The sequence below is a fragment of the Lissotriton vulgaris genome, chromosome 1_1 (genome assembly GCF_964263255.1).
Source record: "Lissotriton vulgaris chromosome 1_1, aLisVul1.2, whole genome shotgun sequence".
NCBI classification, from domain to species: Eukaryota; Metazoa; Chordata; class Amphibia; order Caudata; family Salamandridae; genus Lissotriton; species Lissotriton vulgaris.
In genome coordinates, this window is record NC_141685.1 from 332,203,982 (window position 1) to 332,221,760 (window position 17,779).

Consider the following 17,779-nt stretch of genomic DNA (forward strand, 5'->3'; position numbering starts at 1 on the left):
CGTACCAGACACGTAATGGAACTTCGCGAGGAGAAGCGGATTGGCTCTCCGGTGACTGTCAACATTCTAAACAGTCTGGAGCGGCCGCCATCTTGTCTCTCGTTAGGATCGAGAGACAAGAGGTGGAAATAAACGAAGGGGGAAATGAATGAAAGGGGGCAAGGTAGACCCCTCCTGACCCCCTAGGATTGATGTGCGGGCTATTAAAGGGCCCCGCGGGGCAAAAAAATAAAATGATTTTTTTTTTATTTTTCGCGGTGGAAGCGCTACCCGGTACGCGAACCGGGTAGCTCACCGGTAGCGTAACGGGAGTCCGCCATCTTGTGTTTCGGACGAATTTAGTCACAAGATGGAGGATAAACAATGTTGGGAATGGGTATAAGGGGGCACGGGAGACATATCCTGACCCCCTAGGTTTTCTTAGGGTGGCTGAGGAGGCCCATATATGTAAAAAAAAAGCTTTTTTTTCAAATTTTCGCACGGTTAGCGCCCGGTCCGCGCACCGGGTAGCTTTCCGGAAAGCGTAACAAGGGGAAAACCAAGGGAAATAGTAAAATAATATTTTAGAGTGCTTTGAGGTAGGGTTGCTTTGAATAGAGCTGTTGTGTTGTGTGGGTGATGTAAGTACCAACATGTAGGTACCAATGAAGAGTCTAAAATTCAATGTACACCGTCTCCTCTGTAGATATTTTGTATGTTCTAATATGGGTTATTTAAATGTAAATGTGTGGAAAAGCACTTCATGCTTTAAAGCAATTGTATTTTTGAACTGATTGTTCTTTCCTCTTAGTCCTCCTCTTTGGGTTTTTTTCCCCACACTCTTCTTCAGCATGATAGTTGATAAATTCGTTCCCTCCAAAAATGTATATACATAAAAAAATTATATTAAATACATATAAAATATATTTTTCCTTTAAAAGAAGAATACATTTTACAGCTTTTGATATTTGCTATTAAAAAACCATTGAAATTCACTGAAAAAACCATAGGTTATAGACCATATATAGTTAGGAATTAGCATTTACAAAACCTTGAAAATTCACTGAAAAAACCATAGGTTATAGACCATATATAGTTAGGAATTCGCATTTATAAAACCTTATTTTACTCACACAAAACCATTGAAATTCGCATATATAGTTAGTTGCACTAACTATATATCGCGCACCCGCAATCCACTGCTGATCATGTCGCATATTACATCATTCATGACATGGTCAGTGACATCACTGATGACATCACTGATGACATCTCAAATGACATCACTGATGACATCACTGATGACAACATCCAGTGACTGTATGTTTCTGTAAAGTTAAAATATGTCTTACATATTGAAGAATGAGTGGATGTATAAGTGTCTGGATGAAGGATTTAGTAGGTGCATGACTGACTGTATGAGTGAGTGAGTGATTAAATGTGTCTCACTGAGTGCATGGGTTAGTGACTAAACTGTCTTAATTTGTGCATCATTATGTCTGTTGTTCTGTAAACTGCTGCATGTGTTGATCAGTAGCTTTATGAGTAACTATATGGGTTATTGATTGGTTGCCCAAGTATTTGTATGGGAGACTGAGTGTGTGTGTGGGTGGCTGGGAGGTGTATGACTCTGTGCATAGATGTGTGAGCAGTTGATTCACTAGATGTATGGGTTCAAAAGTGCATGTGGAAACAGCTGTATGGGCGGTTGACTGTGTGCATGAGTGTATTGGTGAGTGAATGGATATCTCAGTGCTACATGTCAAAGTAAGTACATATGTAAAACACAGTACATGTGAGAGTTGACATATATAAATAACTGTGCATAAGAGCCAGTGAATGTGTGAGTGGCTGTATGGATCATTGTGAACTTGTATCAGGGATTGTATAAGAGAGTAAATATGTGTTAGTATATGTTTGAATAAGTAAGGTGTGTATAACTGCATAGTTGAGGAAATGGAGGTATGATTGATTCTTTGCATGACTGACTAGGTGAGTGAGTAACTCCATGGATGAGTGACAGTCTGTGAGTGTCTGTTTACACTGAGTGTATCTAAGGTTATATTAGAGTCTGAAGAGGTTCATCGTATAATCACATGAATTATGTCATCAGTGATGTGATCAGTAATGTCAAATGAGATGTCATCAGTGATGTCATTTGAGATGTCATCAGTGATGTCATTTGAGATGTCATCAGTGATGTCATCAGTGATGTCATTTGAGATGTCATCAGTGATGTCATCAGTGGTGTCACTGACCATGTCATGAATGATGTAATATGCGACATGATCAGCAGTGGATTGCGGGTGCGCGATATATAGTTAGTGCAACTAACTATATATGCGAATTTCAATGGTTTTGTGTGAGTAAAATAAGGTTTTGTAAATGCTAATTCCTAACTATATATGGTCTATAACCTATGTTTTTTTCAGTGAATTTTCAAGGTTTTGTAAATGCTCATTCCTAACTATATATGGTCTATAACCTATGGTTTTTTCAGTGAATATATATATATATATACACACAATGGGGCAATTTTGTCAATTAGAAACACTTTTTAAATATAAGTGAAGAGTTATGGGTAAATTGACCACAACTAAACATCTAGAAGAAGTGACAGTGAAGTGACTTATAATAATACATTGGATTTATAAAGTTATTGGTATATTAAGGATGTCTAATGCTTGCTGAGACAATAAAGAAAGAGCGAACAGAGCATTTCAGGTGTCTTTGCCTAAAGACTGCCCTTTCCTTGGAGTCAACGACGTTTTGACCCTATTACGAATATGAAGGTCTCATCAGGACTGTTGAGAATTAAGGATTCTTCTAAGGGAAAGTTTAATAATCCATGGTGGGAAGTGTAAGGAGAGTTCCCTTCTTCCTGTCAAAATAATAGCAACCAACTTCTTTTTCAGTGGTCTGTATATCTTGATGAAGGGGGCAACGTGTGCCTTGGAGCTTTCTTGGCTTCGTGAATAAGTACTCCCAGACCTTGGGGGCTGGAAGTTGCTCAAAAAGGGGGTAATCTGTGTCCCCCACCTTTGAGAAAGCCTGGGTAGAATTCTAGACTAGCGTCCTGCCTGAAGGTCCTATTGTATGTTGTCAAGACAATCCTGATCATGGACTCTGTCTATGCGCCCAGAGTTGCCCAGTAGCGGGTATGATTATTTTAGAGGCAAAGTCCCAGTTGGAAAATCGACGGTTGCTTTTCTGTCTCATGCAGGACTTCCATAAAGTTTCCAGTGTTCTGGTTCAGACTCCTTTGCATAGCAGATTAGTGGTAGGCTTTGCACTGTCTGGGAGTCTGCTTTCTATTTCTCTACCACAATAGGAGCAAGGAGGCTGATAGTAGTCTCATAATGTAGGTGGGGATGAGCTGGGAGACAGGAGCAAGCAGTGATGTCCTGTCTCAGGTCTGTTAAATTAGTCATGAAATGTACATTAGCACTGAATGCATATGGATGTTCTACCACAGTACTGAGTTTTAAATATTGTTCTACCAAAATATCATATCCAGAATATCTATTGCAACATTCCACTTAGGGAAGTTTATATAGTTAAGTATGGATTTACAATACTTAGCTCCGTATCTACATATCTTGACCATGTATACATTTTCAACGTAGGTAGATGTGGAGTTTAGTACAGTGACTCTATACTTAGCTATATATATTTATCCTCATCATATTGTGGCAGTCCATGTTATGGATACAAAATGCTTGCAGGATGATATTTTTTCATTTTCACGCAACATCGTAGCATACTTCCAATATATGACACAGAAGATTAATCATTCCCTGAAGATTTATTTCTGTATTAGTTCTCAAATAATTACGACCTTCCGACTGGGAATTCCATGCAGCAGGCATCTGAGCAGGCAGTACTCTGAGTAGAACTTGAACAATCACAGGGCGTGGAGGTGGTATTGGGTACATACCCTAGGGATACAAAGTATGCATGCCCGAGCCAGGAGTATGAGGATAAGGGTGGTAAAGGCAGCGCTTGAGTGCCTACCAGTCTTGCTGTAGAAGAGAGAATGCAAGATTAGTGATCAGATATATAAGTCTAAAAGCAGCCTCTTCATGAAGTAGCCAATCTCTACCCCAAGCTCGAGGCTTGATGCACCTGACACCTGGCCTGGCACACAGAAAAGTTTCCAGCCAGAGCTGGGAGGTATGTAGGTTGCAGAACATGTCTCCATTGGATATGTAACTCATAATTTTCCCCACCCAGTCATACGGTTAAGCCTAGCCAGAGGGTTAAGAGTAGTGCATAGTGGTTCACCTCCTTACACCTATATAGGAGATGTGCATGTCCATAGGGGTTGATTGGACGAGTTGAATCCAAGACTGTGGCAAACTGTTGCAATTCCAATATGTGTTGTAACACCAGTTACCTAAAATAACTGAATTTGAAACCCCACTTGAAATCGAGGCCACAGAACTCTGAAATTTCACCATGTGGTATTGAATTGTAAGTTATATTAAGTCCTATTTGAATCATGCAAGAGCTGCCTTAGTATTCACATCCTTGTTTTGGTTATTTTAATGGATTTTCAAATATGCCGTACATAGTGACAATAAGAAACAAAATAGAGGGGATGGAGCTTGACCTTGTTGAATATGGTCAGCTTCTGAGAACAAGCTCTGCAATTCCAGCACACTATTGCTGATTCTTCTGTCCTTTGGTCACAAAATGACCCCCAAAAGCAACATTGGTATACAAAGATGTGGAGAGTCAGAGAACGGAGACCCAGCACTTGTGCTCCTGCTGAAGGCCTTGGTTGTACGTGACGTAGGCCGGGCAGAATCCCTGTTTACAGAGTCCAGGTCGCAAGCCACCTGAACAGGCCACTGTGCACCCGGCAGAGAGACAGCACCAGCTGGTGGAGAACTGTACATAACTTAGAGGGATACAGTTGCAAAAACCACTGGAGTAGAAATGAGAATCAGAACTTCCAGGGTCAGCATGACATCAGACACAGAGGCTTGAGCGAAAACCATGGAGACAGGACCCGCACTCGATTGTGAAAGGTAGACCACTCACAACACAGGCCTGCACTATAGCACAATCTGGCTCATTGGAAGTGGGCCTTAGTAGCAATGACTCACGCTCCCCTACAAGTTTAGATGACCCTCAGAATGTAGCCAGTTAATTTTCTTGGGCAAATGATTTACCTCCTCCTTTTAGCATGAGAAGCTCTATTTTGTATCTACAATTCAGTTCAAGCCCAGTAATGCAGTCTCTTTTCAAGATCTCTCCTGTACCTTTTTTTTCCAGGATGAGCCAAGAGGAGCATCTTCCCAGCCAGGGTGCCCACCAATGACCACACCACACATGGAGCTTTATTACACGACTTTATTCTGCTGCGTGTAACTGCAAACTCACCATTCTAAAATAAGCTTCCATGGTATTGCGCTCTGACACCTACGTCACAGCTCTACAAAGTCTGTTAGGAGCCAAAATGGTTCTGTCATAAAATATCACAAGACACTACACCTCCCCCTCTGTTAAATGAAAAAAATTACAAATCAACAAATGTATATAATAATAAAAATAAGAATAAGAATAATATACAGTGAAGAAGTTACAGCAGTCTCCAGTTTTACATGCTCAGTCTTTCTTTCACCATTTTGATCAGAAGACCGATGAAACAAATGCCAAAAGTGAAAAAAGTCTTAGGTAATAAACTTCCCAGGACACTAGACAGTCACCTTATGTCCTTTGTTGGACACAATATGTAAAGGTGCAGCATCATAAGGAGCACCACATTTTTTCCTTCACAGTTGGCGAGTGATCACTAGGTCTCCTGACTTAAACTCAATGTTTTTGGCATGTCCTCTCTTGTCGGCATAGGCTTTAATCTTTTTCTTGTTAACCAAGTCTTTCATTTGAATTAGATTCTCACCTCCTTCTTTTTTATTTTTGCATTGAGGCAAATTACTTGTCATTGCTCTCCTGAACATCAAAGTCACAGGACTTTCACCTGTGGTCAAGCGGGGTGTTGAACGGTAGGCTCGTAGGGTGGAATTTAGCAGTTAGCAAATTGAGCCTTTCAAGAGTTGCACCCTGTAATTCTTTCTTTAGCCTACTCATAAAATGCCCCACAAGTCCGCTGGCCTGCGGCCGCAAAGATGTACTCCTCTGATGCTTTATGATCAGTTGCTCCAGAAAATCCTTGAATTCTCGACTTTTGAACGAGGCCCATTATTAGACTTCAAAATGGCTCGAACACCCCATGTTGCAAAATTACCATCAAGTCTCTCAATGACTCACTCATGAGTTGTGGATGAGAGATCCTCCATTAATGGAAATAAAAAGAACTCATCCACAATTACCATCAGATGATGTCCATTGTTCAGTGTACTAAAATTAAATGACGTCTATTCTATCCTAATGCATGCTCATGGGAGCTCTGACACAGTAAGAGTATGTTGAATGTTTGTACAGAGGCAGTTACGTAGATGAGAGGCTTGAGTTTCTTTTCAACCCTCTCATCTAAATATGGAAACCAAACTCGCTCTTGGAGAGTTCTCTTGGTGGCAACAATGCCACAATGTCTTTTCTGAGCCACTTTCTGTCCTAAACTCTCTGGAATTAGGACTCTCAACCCTTGCAGTAATAACTCATTCCTGAGTTATAGACAGCTATCTATAATGTTTTTGTACTCTTGGTATCTTGGCATTCACTTTCACTGGCGAGAGGTTGAGTGTGTCAATCCATGACTGATGTATAATTATATCTTTCAACTTCTGCATGTCACTATTATGGCTTATGCCAGTGATGATCTGGGCTAAGCATATAGAAGCTAGCATATCTGAATTTACAATGAAATTAATGTAGCCCTCTTAGATAAAGTACCTTGCGCAAATATAGGCACTCTGGAAAAGTAGTTAGCAGGGTCTTGATACTTCCCTGTATGATGTACAATGGTGTAATCATTCGCTTGTAATCGGAGTGCCCACCTCTCAATGCGAGAAGGCATCTTGGCTTTTGGATTGCCATAGATAGTCAATAAAGCTTGATGATAAGTTACCAGTGTAAATGGCTGTCCATGCAGGAATACATGGAAATGTTCAGCAGCCCATACCATGGCCAAACTTTCTTTCTTGCTTTGAGAGTAAGCATGTTCTGTTTGGGACAAACTTCTACTTGCATATGCCACAATATTCCTTTGAGCATCGGGGTTTCCGCTGTGCTGTGCCAGGATAGTGCCTAACCCAAGTGGGTTAGCATCAGCAACAACCTCTGTATGAAGCTTTGGATTGAAAAAGTCCATTTTAGTAACAGTTTCGATGGCTTGTTTGATTTTCTTAAAACTTTTTTCACATTCTTGTGACCACGTGAGTTAAACTTTTTTCTTTGTTAGCTCTCATATGGGAGCACTTACGGTAGCAAAGTCTTGTATGTATCTTGAACAGTAACTGGCCATGCCAAGAAATGGCCATATCATAGAAATATCTTGTGGGATATCAGCATTGAACAGCACTTGTACTTTTGCAGGGTCAGGTGTCATACTCCCATGGGAAAATGTAGAGTCAAAGAATTTTAACTTTGCCTTGTGAAACTCACACTAGTCTGCATTCAAAGTCAGGCATGCATTAGTCAGCAAGCAACATACATAAGTGAGAGCTTTATCATTCTCCTACTGGTTAGCTCCAAAAATAAATATGTAATCGCTATAGTTGAATGCATACACAACCACATGTATGACACGTCGAATGACGTCCTGGAAAAGTTCTGCAGCTGATGACAAAGCAAAACTTAGGGAGTCATTATGATGGCAGAAGGTCCTTCACCGCCAGCAGTGCGGTGGCGGGCCTTCCACCATCGGAAAACGAATTTCCCCTGCCACATCACGATGGTGAGGGGATTCTGACCGTGACCGTGGCGGGCGCAAAGACTGCCCACCACGGATCCGCCACAGGCAATCATTATGACTGCCTGGCGTAGCACTCTGCATACGTAAAATGGTGGCAGCACCGTCCACCGAATTACAATGCTGGCTACAGCCAGCATTTCCATGGCTGCGAAGCCGCCATGGGAAGGTTGGCGGGATTGGGTTCGGGGGCCCATTCACGGGCCCCCCTTGTGTTGGGGGGAGGTGTGGGTGCACTGATGTGGTACCCCCTACATTTCACTGCACTAAGTGGCAGGCACCATGTGGTGCCTGCCAAGTAGTGCAGTGAAATGCACAGCCTGCTTTTTTGATATCGCGGCGGCTGCTGCAGTCAGCATCACCCGCCACAATGTTAAATTGCAAGATGCAGCCGCCATGGTGGCTTTCCCATCCTAATTTGGTGTGCGACCACCACATGCATGGTGGGCAGTCCCAATCCCCACCACGATGGCGGGTGGATTCACATCCCTCCGCCATCGTAATGACCTCCTTAGTCTTTTATATCAAATCAGACCGAAATGTTTAGAAAATGTTATAATATACCAGCAATCCTCTTTGAGTTCCAATTAATGATAACCTTTATTTAAATCAAGGTGAGAGAAAAACTCTGCACCCTTTAATTGAGTTATCATGTCAGAAATATGTGGATCTGGATGTCATTCTCGTTCAATCGGCTTGTTTGTTTGGCGCACATCAATGCATATGCGTACAACTCCCTCAGTGTCCTTTTTGGGAACTACTATTATGGGAGAAATCCATGGCGTCAGACCATTTCAACGTTCAATAATGTCATGTTTAAGTAAGGATTCAAGTTCTTTTTCAACAGCTTCTGGTAAATGAAAAGTAACTCATCTATGTCTCTGAAGAGCAGGACAGATATTATCATTAATGTGTAAATTTATTTTCATAGTCTTTAGCTTTCTTAAATCATAAAACAATGAAGGAAATTGACTTACTATTTTGTGGTGAGCAGTCATATTGTAATTCACAGAAATCAGTCCCATATCAGCAGCGGTACTAAAACTGAGCAGACAGGGATTTGCCGCTGTACTTTGGAGCACTTTGATGGGTGCTTGTACGTTAATTTTTTTATTTTTCAATGTCACTACAAATGAGCCTTACTGCCCTACCGCAAACCTTATATATCACTACTGGACAATTAAACTTTTCTCCTCCCTTTCTGACATACACCTCTTTGTTGATACAAGCAACATCGCCTATTTTTTTAACTTAATCTCCCTCATTCTAGACGTACTGTCATAGACTGCTTTCTCCTTAGCCTTTGCCACAGTAGAACTCTTCTTCACTGTCACATCGCATTCCTCCAATGACACTCATAATTGTGTCCATTTTCCCATCCAACTTGGGCATATCTTGGTAAAGGGTTTCCTTCCTCTTAACATTTCAAAGGGAGATACCAATGTAGAACTTTGCAGGCTAGTACATATCAAGAAATTCCTAACAACATACTTATTTGAAATTGCCCACATAACACACTGTACCACCACTGATTCATGTGCTCCACTTGACCATTGCTTTGGGAATGGCAGAGTGATTTTCTCAATTGCTTTACATCTCCAGGCCTTTAAAAAACTCTTCACTTCTTCATTTACAAATTGGACACAGTTGTCTGAAAGTAGAAACTGTGGAAAACCTTCCGACGTGAAAATATTCTTCAAAAACTCAATTACTGTTTTTGCATTAGGCTCTGACACAAACTTCACCTCAGGCCACTTGGAATACAAATCAACCAAAACCAATGTATAGTGGCACTGGCTTGAAAAGGCATAAAATGGGACAACAAGGTCAATCCCAACTTTTCCCATGCACAAGATGGGCACCCAATTGGTTCTAAAGGGGGCTTTGTTACAACAAAACATTTTTCTGAAGTGGCACAAATGGCACACTTACTGACAAATTCATCTACCTCTCTATCCATCGAAGGCCATCCAAACGTTTGCTTGTTGTGGCATTTAGTAAAGTACACCCTAAGTGTCCCTCATGAGCCATCTTGATGAGATTGTACCTCATCCCTGCAATTGGTACTGATTTCTTAACTCTGAGAAACAGGACGTCCTCCACAGACAGATCATCTGCTACTACCGAAAAAGGTTTGCACGCTACTTCAACAGATTTCTCATTTGGCCATCCTGTTGTAACATACTTGATTGTTTGTTTAATGACTTAATCAGCTACAATTTATTTCCTCAATTCTGCTTCAGATATAGCACACATCTCCTCCAAGTAGATTGCTGCAATCAAACAACTTTCCTCACACCCTTCAACATTCACGTCATCATTTTCCTTTGAGGAGCATCTAGGCAAGAAATCAGCTCTTGCATTTTTCGCACCTTGAATGTGAACATTGTTGAAATGAAATTGCAAGAGCTTCGTTGACAACCTAGCTATGCGAGGGGTTTGAACTTTGACCTTATCTCCACTTAAAATTGTCACCAAAGGTTTGTGAACGGTCTGTACAGTGAACTTGGTTCCGACAGGGCTAACATGGAAAAATGCAGACGGGGAGGGGGATGGGGGGGGGGGGGGGGGGTTGAAGAAACTAATAAAAGGTAACTGCACTGTGTGCTTGTGTTCTCTGGATAAGACTATTATCTGAAGTAATTGGGGCTTTTGCATTGTATTGTACAGCACACATACAAACTTGGAAACGTTTGAAAGTATGTCTAGGAATAGAATTTTGTACTGGAAAGGATTCCTTCCACTTCAAAACACATGCCAGACATCACAAACGCACCCTTGCACCGCAGCGCAATGATGTGTGCATGGCACAAGGCTGCCTAAAGTGCATGGCACAAGCTGCCTAAAGTGCAACAGCGCAGGGGGAAAGACAACGCCATACGTCAGTAGATATAGCTCTGTTCTGCACTCAGCCTTTAATGGAACAAAGCGCAGTATCTTTGGTTTCATTTCATTGCGTTGTTTCAGAGGTAAATATATATGGCATGACCTACAGGAATAGGGGAAGAAACATAGGAGATAACTTGGAACACCATATTAATTCCACATTCTGAAATGACTAAATGTAGGGTGCAAAAGTACTGCACAAACAATACCTGTTTGCTAGGAATGTGGGCACTAGTTGAGTCACCTGGTGAGAATACACTACAAACACACCTGGTGAGAATACACTACAAACATACACTACAAACACACCTGGGCACTAGTTGAGTCACCTGGTGAGAATACACTACAAACATACACTACAAACACACCTGGGCACTAGTTGAGTCACCTGGTGAGAATACACTAAAAACACACCTGGTGAGAATACACTACACACATACACTACAAACACACCTGGGCACTAGTTGAGTCACCTGGTGAGAATACACTACAAACATACACTACAAACACACCTGGGCACTAGTTGAGTCACCTGGTGAGAATACACTACAAACACACCTGGTGAGAATACACTACAAACATACACTACAAACACACCTGGGCACTAGTTGAGTCACCTGGTGAGAATACACTACAAACATACACTACAAACACACCTGGGCACTAGTTGAGTCACCTGGTGAGAATACACTACAAACACACCTGGTGAGAATACACTACAAACATACACTACAAACACACCTGGGCACTAGTTGAGTCACCTGGTGAGAATACACTACAAACACATCTGGTGAGAATACACTACAAACATACACTACAAATACACCTGGGCACTAGTTGAGTCACCTGGTGAGAATACACTACAAACACACCTGGTGAGAATACACTACAGACATACACTACAAACACACCTGGGCACTAGTTGAGTCACCTGGTGAGAATACACTACAAACACACCTGGTGAGAATACACTACAAATACACCTGGGCACTAGTTGAGTCACCTGGTGAGAATACACTGCAAACACACCTGGTGAGAATACACTACAAAAACACCTGGGCACTAGTTGAGTCCCCTGGTGAGAATGCACTACAAACACAACTGGTGAGAATACACTACAAACATACACTACAAATACACCTGGGCACTAGTTGAGTCACCTGGTGAGAATACACTACAAACACACCTGGTGAGAATACACTACAGACATACACTACAAACACACCTGGGCACTAGTTGAGTCACCTGGTGAGAATACACTACAAACACACCTGGTGAGAATACACTACAAACATACACTACAAATACACCTGGGCACTAGTTGAGTCACCTGGTGAGAATACACTACAAACACACCTGGTGAGAATACACTACAAACATACACTACAAACACACCTGGGCACTAGTTGAGTCACCTGGTGAGAATACACTACAAACATACACTACAAACACACCTGGGCACTAGTTGAGTCACCTGGTGAGAATACACTACAAACACACCTGGTGAGAATACACTACAAACATACACTACAAACACACCTGGGCACTAGTTGAGTCACCTGGTGAGAATACATTACAAACACACCTGGTGAGAATACACTACAAACATACACTACAAACACACCTGGGCACTAGTTGAGTCACCTGGTGAGAATTCACCACAAACACACCTGGTGAGAATACACTACAAACATACACTACAAACACACCTGGGCACTAGTTGAGTCACCTGGTGAGAATACACCACAAACACACCTGGTGAAACAGTGCCATGCCTCCTTCATGTACCACAGCCCGTACTGCCTCTTGCATCCTGAGACAGACTAACCAGGCTGCTTCTCAAACGGGCATCATTCGAGACAGAGGTCATCAAGTGTCTTTAAAGGGACACAAAGCCTCATAGTGAAGCAATTAGGACACGTCTATGAGAAAGAAGTGCAGTTCCAGTCACAAACTTTTGTTTTCCAATAAGTGTCCTCAAAGCCTGACATGTGGTTGACAAAAGAGATGTTTTCCACCCTGGGGTCTGCTAAACATTTACCAGCCTGCATCTGCTTGGGCGCTGTGACAGCATCAGCAGCGACAGGCATTTCCATAACAGAGGGCCGGGCCTTGGGCCACTTGTTAAACGCAGCTCTGGGACAGACAGTATAGCGAGAGCTGCTGTACCATGAAAAAGGCAGCTATCGAACTCCGATTCGGAGGGCTTTTATTGGCCGCAGACCAAAGGAGCAGATGCAGGTGCTAAAAAGACATGCCGGTCAGTTCACAGCGATGCTCATTTCCTAGGAACTCTGCCTCCCAGGGAAATGCGGGGACAGGGGAGAAGGACTGTTGATTGTCCATTCGCAAAGACCTCTGGGAATAATACGGAGAAAAGGCCATGTATCAGGAACCTGGATTGATGAGTCTGGTGAAAGGACCGGTTTTGGCACCTCGTCGCCGAATTAAATGTCACATGTTTTCAGAGTGGGCTGTGGGAGGCTGGATGGAAACTGATGCTTGGCTGGCTATCAGCATCCCTCACGGGAGAAGGCGCAGAATGGGCTAAAAGGGGGAATGGCAATTTCACGAGGTCACGTGGGCTCTGGGAAGCGCCTCGCTCTGGAAAGGTTGACGCGAAGAGACGTCAAGGGCCGTCGACAGTCAGGACCCTGGAGAGGGTCTCTGCCTGGGACCGCACAGAAGGGGAGTTCTCCAGGACTGCAGAGGCCGGTTAATTAAAACATATCGGGACGCCCCATCAGATAAGCAAATTGATTACACAGGGGCTCCCCAGTGGGCTATGATTTGATGCCCCTTGACAAATTACAGGCACTTAATTAGTGCAAAAGGTCACATTTACACAGTGTAATGGGAACGCCTCAGGAAGGCCCTGGCTCCACGCAATGCAGCGCTTTATTGGTGTCAATAAAGACCGTCAGTGCCGAACAGCAGTCTTATGTGTTATTATGGTCTTTGAAGTTTGACGTGGTCATGCTCTCTCTGGGCATGCGCACAGCAAGGATGATCTGTTTTCGGATGCAAGCAGCTAAAATGGATCCCTCTCAGCGTGTGTGTAGTAAAAGATGGCCATAACTGGGGCAGTGGGCCCGGTGCCACTACTCCTTCTGCACTCGTGCTAGCTACTCACCGCGTTCTGGGCGTCAACCTACTCCTGGTTATACTCAGTATTTACACGTTTATAGCGAATACACATTTTACACTTCAATGTTTTAAAATGTTAAGCAAATACTGGGCCATTTTATTTAAAAGAAAAAAGATTTTGCTCTTGAGAAGGCGTGTGCCATCCCTGGCTGATGTTTAGGATATCCGTGTAAAGGGCATTTGCCAGCAGCGGTGCGTCCATTGGGGCGTAGGGGCGTAGCCCCACCAGCCACCATGGACCCGCATCGCGGCCGCCGGCCGTATCTAAATAAAATACAAATTTGGCATTGAATGAACCGAGTCTTCTCAAGCGCAAACTTAGCCCAATGGGCGTCAAGGCGCCTAAATCAAATATGACAGCAAGATCCCCCATTCTACAGCCTTCTCTCATTGGTATGCCCTCTTAAAAAGGCAGGTTTTAAGAGCCTTTTTAAATGTCTCAATTGAGGGAAGAGTTTTTATTTGGATAGGGGTAGAATTCCAGAGCTTCGGGGCAACCACGGAAAAAGCTCTGGCTCCCCATCTGGCTAATTTAACACGCGGAACAGCCAGTTGACAAAGTCCCGAAGAGCGAAGATCTCGTATAGGGACATAGCGTGTGAGAAGGGAGCCAATGGCGCTCGAGGGGCCTTCTGCCAGAGCTCTGTAGACCAAGCACATAATTTTGAAAGAAATTCTGTGATGGACAGGGAGCCAATGAAGTTCCTTCCTGGCTGCAGTGGCGGAGGAGGATTTGGGGAGAGCCAGGGCAAACCGAGCTGCAGCATTCTGCACTATCTGTAGTCGGTGAACAAGACTTTTATTGGCTTCCGTATACAGAGAATTGCAATAATCTAACCTTGATCCTACCAAGGCAACTGCAACCTGTTTACGAGCTTGGGGGGAGAGATACCCACGGATTTTATTGAGTATCCTAATCACACCCCAGCAAGTGGCCACGGTTCTGTTGGCTTGAAGGGTCATAGAGAGCGAGGTGTTGAATATTACACCCAGATTCCTGGCAGATTGGGAGGGAGTGGGGCAGATTCCAAGAGAAGATGGCCACCACTCATCAGACCAAGCATCTTGGTCTGTCCCAAAAATCAACACCTCCGTCTTTTCGCCGTTCAGTTTCAGGGAATTTATAGTCATCCAGTCTGCCACATACTGCATGCATACCCTGAAACTGGCAGCCGATGACCTGACGGAGGAGTGAGCCAGTGACACCATTATCTGGGTGTCGTCTGCGTAGGACACCACCTCCATCCCCTGCGATCTTACTAGTCTTGTCAGGGGAGCCAAATAGATGTTAAACAGGGTCGGACTTAACGCCGACCCTTGTGGCACCCCACACTGCAAAGACTTAGCAGGGGAGAGGTGGTTCCCAAGCATCACTCTCTGTTCTCTTTCCAACAGGAAGGAGTTGAGCAGACTCAGGGCCGACCCCGTGACACCAGCTTCCCTAAGTCGAGATGTAAGAATGGCCGGGGATAGGGTGTCAAACGCGGCCGTGAGGTCCAACAAAACCAAGACCGTGGTAAGACCAGAGTCCACTTTGCGTCGGATATTATCGACTACATAGGTGAGGGCGGACTCGGTGCTGTGGTGTTTTCTAAAACCGTGTTGCGTGTTGTCAAGGTATCCGGATGACTCAAGGAAGGAGGACAGATGAAAATTAAGATGCGCCTCAAGCATCTTGGCGGGGCAGGCAGAAGGGAGATCGGCCTAAAGTTTTTCAAAAGGGCCGGATCGAGGGACGGCTTCTTGAGGAGAGGCTTCACAATAGCCTTCTTCCATACCGATGGAAAAGAACCCTGGATAATAGCCTTATTCATTATCTCAAGCATGGGAGGAAGAAGGCAGTTTCTACACTCTTTAAGTTTTTTCAGAGGTATAGGATCCAGGGGGAAGCAGATTTAGTCTTATCCAGCAACAGGTTCAGTCCCTCCAAAGATAAAGAAGGAAATTGTATAAGGGAACGGGAAGAATCTTCACCTAGGGAGTCAAGGCTGGAAATGACAGGTGGAACGATTTGATCCAGCGCTTGGCACTGAGCTTCCAAAGAGGTATGTATATCAAGAATTTTATTGTGAAAAAAGTCGGAGATGTTATTACAGAGTTCTTGCGAGCTAACTACGGGATCTGGTAGTTGCAGGGAGGATAAGGTGTCTGCGATTTTAAAGAGCTCCCTAGAAGAGGAGAGGGAGCTTGTGAGGTTGGAGAAGTACTCCTGCTTCTCTGTCACCACTCTCCGTTTATATTCCCGCAGTCAGACTTGTGGGCCTCACGGTCGTTAGGGTCCCAAGATTTCCTCCAGTTTCTCTCACTACTCCTACATCCCCGCCTCAAGAGTCGCAGCTGGTCAGAGAACCAAGGTGCCATAGGTTTCCGGCGAGCAACGTAGCGCAAAGATGAGGGGGCAAGCTGTTCCACTGCATTAGCAATAGAGTCCATCAGGTCTTGAGCTGCAACAGCTGCGTCTTTTAAAGATAATGATTCGGAAGTAGGGACAAAAGGAGCAAGGGCCTCATCCGAGATTTTCCTAAACAATCAGCCGCCGGGAATTACGCAGGGGGTTGGCCTGATGCAGCTTGAGTGACAGTCCACACACTCAGGCTGCAGCAGACCATAGTGCGCACACAGTCTAGGGAACTTACAGTGCGAATGCTTGGGAAAGTTGGCAACTTTCTCAAGCATGCGCACTGTGAGTTCCCCAGCAGGACCCAGGGGTACGTGCTTGTTTGCCTGCCACTGTGCCACAGCCCGCCGCCTGGGTTTCCAAAGGGCACAGGGCGAGCATCAATGTGCCCCCCTAGCCAATCCTGGCGCTGCATGCTGCGCCAGGATTGGCTGGTCCACTGGCGCAGCATCCCATTGGATGCCGCGTGTGGTGGTGGCCCTGCATTCGTTGCGGAGTGGATGTTGTTATCAAGGTTTCGTTTCTTTCATCATAGAGGCGGGAAGTCCAAGGAAGGGGGAAGCCAGAGGTGTTCGGGGTCGAGAAAGGAAGGCAGTCCTCAGACAGCGCAGACACCGGCAGCGGCATGGCTGACACCGACCCCAGGACCCCGCAGGAGCTCGCCGACTTTGTAAGTAATCAGCCGAAATTGTGTGCGCAGCTTGAGTAATGCAACTGGTCCTCGAGTAAAGCGCTCCGGTGAATACCTTCTGGTCGAGTTCTCGCGCTATATAAAAACTTCAGAAAAAAAACCTGTTCGCCTGGCAGCTGTTCGCCGCGCAGCCACAGCTTAGAAAAATCTGCGTGACACCACTCTTTAGACTTCATTAGTTTTTCCAAGTAAAGATAGTCACACGTGACGTGTACATTCAGAGACTGCGCAGCCCGGTGACAGTCATTATTATACACCACTGAAACTTTCTCACGTGAGTGATGGATATTGCAGTGAGAGTCTAAAATGCAATGTTGGTGCAGTAAGATTGGCGTTCTCGGGAGTGCACGAGGTCACTAACGGGGAAGTGGGAAACACTCAAAAAGGCTCAGGGTTGTGCGTGTTCAGAAACCTTCCCAACGATTTTCACACCCAATGTAAGTATCTACGTCAAGTGCCAGAAACAGGGTGACATAAATGTGCATATAAGGTGAGAAAAACATCCAAACACCCATGGAGTTCCTAGGATAGTAAATACACGGGTCGTTCTGCCTAGAATATGTTATAGAGTCGACAGAAAGAGAATACATATTCAAAGTAAACATAACCCAATACTTGGGGATTGTTTGCATTGGCAGAAAATCCCCCAATAAAGGGTTATTCATGCTCATGGAAATTAGCAATGTAGATTCCCCTGACCAATACATTTTTTTCTGAGGCCCGTGAAGAAAGTAACTAGGGAAATCGCAGGCGCAACCCCGTGAACTCTAAAATTAACATTCACTTTATGCATCTCACC